Source organism: Euprymna scolopes, chromosome 32, assembly GCF_053919585.1.
Source record: "Euprymna scolopes isolate OS-2025 chromosome 32, ASM5391958v1, whole genome shotgun sequence".
In the NCBI taxonomy this organism is placed as follows: domain Eukaryota; kingdom Metazoa; phylum Mollusca; class Cephalopoda; order Sepiida; family Sepiolidae; genus Euprymna; species Euprymna scolopes.
In genome coordinates, this window is record NC_136513.1 from 48,691,804 (window position 1) to 48,697,803 (window position 6,000).

The following is a 6,000-nucleotide window of genomic DNA, read 5'->3' on the forward strand; positions in this document are numbered from 1 at the left end:
GAATATAGATAGATTTCTATGAATCGTTCTGTTTATTATAATCGATTATCTTTTTTTTTTTTTTTTAAATTTACAGTTACTGAATTATAAGTTGTTGGCCATACTTATAAGTAAATGTGCACTGAACAGCTACCATAATACTTATTATAGTTAAATTCAAATTTTGATATATCTGTTTTTTTTTGTTTTTTTTTTTACATCGTTCATTTCTGTATTACGTTTAAGTTAATTTAAATTCCACTCTTTTTATGTTAAATAATAATTTCGAAATAATAACGTTAATATTTCAGCGTCCCAATTGTTCTTTTTTTTTTTTCGCGTTTAAGTTATCCAAATAAACAATTGTAAATACCGCCTGCTTTTTTTTACATCGTTCATTTCTGTATTACGTTTAAGTTATTTTAAACCCCACTCTTCCCATGTTAAATAATAATTTCGAAATAATAACGTTAATATTTCAGTGCGCAGGTCATGCGCGGATGCGCAACCGGATGTCGTAAACAGGAAAGTGGGTTACATACATCGTTACAAGATCATTTGAGTTTTATAATTATATAGATTACGACGGATGACAGTAATTGTTATAGTGTGATTACCATACATGACGATTATTATAGAGTGATTACGGCATTAATATAAGGGGATTACAACAGTAATTATTATAGGGGGATTACAACAGTAATTTTTATAGGGGGATCATAACAGTAATTTTTATAGGGGGGATTACGACAGTAATTTTTATAGGGGGATTACAACAGTAATATTTATAGGGGATTACAACAGTAATTTCTATAGAGGAATTACGAGAGTAATTTTCATAGAGGGATTTTAACACTGATTATTATAGAGGGATTACGATTAATACACGACGACTATTATTATAGTGTGATTGCAATCAAGATATGGCGGCGATTAATCTGATTGAGAGCACGACCCGTATAATTATCGTTGATGATTATTATTCAAGAAAATTCCTTTACTATGACTGTTTCTATTTATAATTCTTTATTGACATTAATAATTTATTTTTACGATGACATAATTAATATTCAATAAGCTTCGATGAAACAATGCCTAGTGAGTGAGCCACTCTTCTACATTCAAGAGGTTCACGCTCGAGGTATTTATAGACATTCGTTAATGAGTCAAATTGAAGCGATCATCTCATAATAATTCTCTGCTGACACCACCCCCCCAACATAATTCTGCTTTTTAGGTGATTACATGAAAACAGCCGAAAAAGTTGACGACAAAAAGAAATTAAAAAGAAATCAATATTTTTAACATTTACGTTTTAAGAAGTTAAAAAATAATCTAATTCAACTATTTAGGCAATTAAATTTTTAATTAGAGGATTTTTATTGCAACGAACTGAATTATCGGATTTACGTTTAAACCCCCCCCCCCCAAAAACCAGCAATATTCCCATTTAGGGATGGTGTTTGACGCTAGTTTTGGGTTTTACTTTAGGATGTTTTGTGTTGAGAGAAGAATTTTTGCGGTGAGCCGGATGCAGAGAAATATTTTCAGTGAAAACGTTTTACAGGTATTTTTTAATCAAATGAGAAACAAGGCTCTCGTGTAATAAATGGATGCGTGAATGTAGGATTGACATGAAATTCTTAAAGATAAACTAAAATGACCGAAAAATGGGCTGCAATGACTTAAATAAATAAAAAGTAAATGACTTAGAATGACTTTAATGAACTTAAGGATGAATTGAATGACCTTAAGAATGACTTGAATGCTTAAAAAATAACTGGAATCCTTCAAAACAACTTGAATGATCTGGAGAATGACTTGAATGGCTTTGAGACTGACTGGTTGTAAAGTGAGTGATCATTTTACATTAAATTAATACAGAAAAGTGATCCCCAACTTTATATCACAAATTTACAAACATAAGTACAGCATGTAGTAAGACAGATACTACACTTTGATCTTGGCCAAAAGGCCAAGAAAAGGGTATTTAATGTATGTGAGGAGTGAAAGGGAAAAGGGGACCAACTCCCCGGGGAGTAGGGGAGCTGGATAGTGACAATTGGTATGAAGGGTGGCCCCTACATTGAACAAGGACTTATATGTGGGGTAGCCCACACATATGGTCTTTGCTTGCAGTATCTGCCGGAACAGATACTACACTTTGATCTCCAATTTTTTACTTTAGTTACAAAGACCCTGCAACACCCCCTCCCCAAATCTTATAGGGCCTTGTGCCTAAATTTGCTTTGTTTTTTTTAAATTTTTAAATTTTATATTGGAATTTTTTTAATTGTAATTTTTTCTTTAAACGAAATAAATTAAATACTACACTTTGATCTTGGCCAAAATGCCAATAAAAGCTTAAAAAGCTAAGAACAGCATCTATTAACAACAGACCTTTGATCTTAACCAAAAAGGCCAAGCACAAAAGTGTTACGGACCGACCGACCGACCGAAACGGAATGACTTATAGAGTCGCTTGCACGCGACTAAAAAACGAGACGTTATAAGGTAGACAAAAACAAAATAATTCGTTCAGAAAGAATATATTCATAAAATAGGTATTTTATATATATTTAAAATGGAAGATTACAGCAATAGAAAAAAATAATATTCGTGAATATGTTTTTTTAGAATTATTGTAAAAACAAACGTAATTCATTAACCGAGACATTGAAGACGTCTGAATTGATTAGGAACCGTAAGTTTCAGGGGTCACAAAAATTGTATTCAATACTTCTCTGCACATTTTTAAAAAATAAATTACTAGCAGTTCAATCCGACTGTGCTCAGGCCCTATGCACCGTTTGTAACTTTATGTGCATATATATATATATATATATATATATATATATATATATATATATATATATATATATATATATATATATATATATATTATATTTATTAAAAAGTTTGACTCCAGGTAACCTACATCTAAAATTTCAAGTCTTTAGACCCACACTTAGCGGAGGAGTTTGGTAGAGTCTGCAAAGGTCAACTCTTCCAACTTTGACCTCTTGGCAACCAAATTTTCGCCTAAAAACTGATTAAAATCTTGCTGCATGTCTAAATACCTTTATGTAAAATTTAAAATGTTTAGACCCAAAAAATAGTTGGCTAGAGACTGCAAAGATCAAATATTTTGTACTTTGAGCCATTTAGTTTGGTTGTTTCGTTCCACAGCATCTCAACTCTAATCTAGTAGCACCAAATAGCATAACAGGAAATGACGTCATAAGCCTGGTCTTGAAAAGATATGGTGGTGATAGGACAAATCTTTTCCTCGGCGAAAGATGTCGTTGTTCACATAATGAATGATAAAAGGGCAAACGAGAATGCTGGGATGATTAGATTTGCTAAATATATAGAAGCGGAATAAGATAAAACGGACATAACGAGTAATTATTTTAATTTGCATTGACATTTGAAATTTGCTTGACGTTCATATTTGAAATTTGTTTAAAGAGAAATATTTTATCTTATATTTTTTTTTAAAAGAAATATTCAAATTGTCAAACGTTATTCTCCATTTTTAAACTTTTCGTATGAATAAATACGAATATTTGGGGATATTTCTACATCACAGCTAACATGAAAAATGCTTCATTAAATTATTAAGACACGGTATTTGGCGTATTTCTGTACCCTCATCCCCGTTGATCAAAATGAAGTACCTTATATTTGCTTATGACAACCACCATCTATAATACGAATGCACACATGTGCAAGACAATGGCAGAAACCTTACAAAACGATCTTCAATCAGTAGTGGAATGCAGCTGTAACTGGATGGTAACATTCAATGCTACTAAGACTAAGCTTCTTTCCTTTAACACTGTCAAAAAGCCTCCTCAACCACCGGTTTCCATGACAAATAACACTCTACCTTAGAGCTCAGTGTTCAAGCTCCTCGACATAACGTTCATAGGCATCGTAACTTGGAACAAATACTGTTACATGAAAGGGCTGTCCCCTTCTCATGTAAGTAAGAAGACATACTAGAAAAGTGAAAATGATATTAGGATAAGGTTAGAATCGAACCCTGTAGGCAAGTGTTAAAGATAATGGAAAATGGAATGTTAGAAATTAAGTCCATTGTTAATTCTATTAAAATAGTTAAATATTGTTAATTCTATTAGAATAGTTAAATATTGTTTATGTTGGAAAAAGAGTCGATGTCCATTCTTTTAGAAATCGGGATATTAAATATGTCAGTTATAAGAATGAACAATACAAATTAAAAATATATTGTTTAAAAATAGGTTAGAATTAGAATTGAGGATTTTTTTTGTTTGCCAAAGGTATGTTTGCACAAACATATGTAAAACCACGTGAAAATTAGTCACGTTTGAAAACCACTCTTCTGACGTCATAAACAAAGGTTATTTCTCAATATAGGAACCTGAGGGTTCGGAGTTAGAAGTCAGTTGATGAGTTACAAGAGTTGATCAGTCAAGAGTTGATGAGGGAGAGAGAGTTAGCTGGAGAGTGGGAGCCCCTTAGAGGCGAAGGTAGAAGAGCAAACGATGTAGATTTTGAATTCCTGACGTCACTGATCGACCGGTTTAAGAATACAGAAACCAACTATGTTTGTAACTGTGTCTCGTGTCGTCATTCCTTACAACCAAATAGGTAAATGTGTTTTTTCATTATCCTGTAACGAACATTGTAACCCCTTCCAAGTATTATGTGTCCTCCCCCTCCTCTGTGTTAAGAACTGCTGCATCATATCTCCCAGTCCGTATTAATATGAAACCTCTAAGAATTATCACAGTCGTCGTCATGATGTAATATATATAAATGCTTTCCTCATCATCACCATCGTTATATATGGGCCCCAATATGAACTCCCGTCATCTTTAAATATGTACCCCTACACAACAATACACTGAGGACATTGCCAAGGCTGCTGCAAAAAATGGTGGGCTCACTCTACCGTGCTAGAAAATAGCTCACACGTAAGAGCATCTTATATCTTTACAGAATCACCATTCACTCACGCATGGAGAATTGTTGCCACATCTGGGCTGGTGCATCTACCATTAGTCTCCCACTTTTAGATAAAGTAAAATAAAAAAAAAGTCACCAATCATTGTCCCATTGTCACAATGTTGCATCCCTGTGCCTGTTTTACAAGTAATTTAATAGAATGTGCTCTGATGAACTGATAGCAGTTGTGTCCCCTCGACGTACATACACACGACTAATCTGTCAAGCAACAAAATCCCACCCCTTCACTGTTAAAGTCCATAGACGCCGGAAAACCTTCCACTCTAACAGTTTCTTCCCTCAGACTATTAGACTGTTTGAATTCCTTCCTCATTTCTTGCTTCCTTGACTGTACTGAACTTTAAATATAATGTGAACAAACATCTAACTGCTCAGATCCTCACATTCCCCTGTAGACATGATCCCAAATAGTAGCCTCTTTTTGTTTAGAGGTTTTAAAGAACTTATCCAAGTAATCTGGATGATGTACTTTTAGAATATACCCGGTTAAGTGTAGAGCTATCTCGATTTTCAAATTTCTCTATCTATATATCTATAAAAGTAAGAATGTGTGTGTGCGGGGACACTTCTCAACCTATATACTCGGCGAATTTTTGATCTACAGACTTGAAATCACATTCTCACTTATATATATATATATATATATATATATATATATATATCACACACACATATATATATATGTATGTATGTATGTATGTATGTATGTATAGATATATATATTACTATAATATGTATTTTGTAATATATTATGTAATATATATATATATATATATATATATATATATATATATATATATATATATATATATATATATATATAAATATGATATTATTATTATAACAATTTTAAATACCTGAAGACACTAGTGTTTTTTTCTTTTCGAGAATCATCACTGCAGGGTGTCACGATTAGTGTCGGTCGGGAGATTCAAACACATCCATGAAATCATCTCTGACTCCATCAGCAAGGAACAAACCACATGGCCAACCCGAACTACGAGA

At 32.8% G+C, this 6,000-nt stretch overlaps 1 protein-coding gene and 1 pseudogene across 1 annotated transcript in view; both read right to left on the bottom strand.

The window, feature by feature from the left end:
* LOC145256326 (potassium channel, subfamily K, member 16-like) overlaps nt 1–6,000 on the bottom strand; it is a 201,598-nt gene that overhangs the window by 85,747 nt on the left and 109,851 nt on the right. The window lies entirely within an intron of this gene.
* On the bottom strand, nt 1,811–1,967 carry LOC145256661 (U2 spliceosomal RNA; annotated as a pseudogene).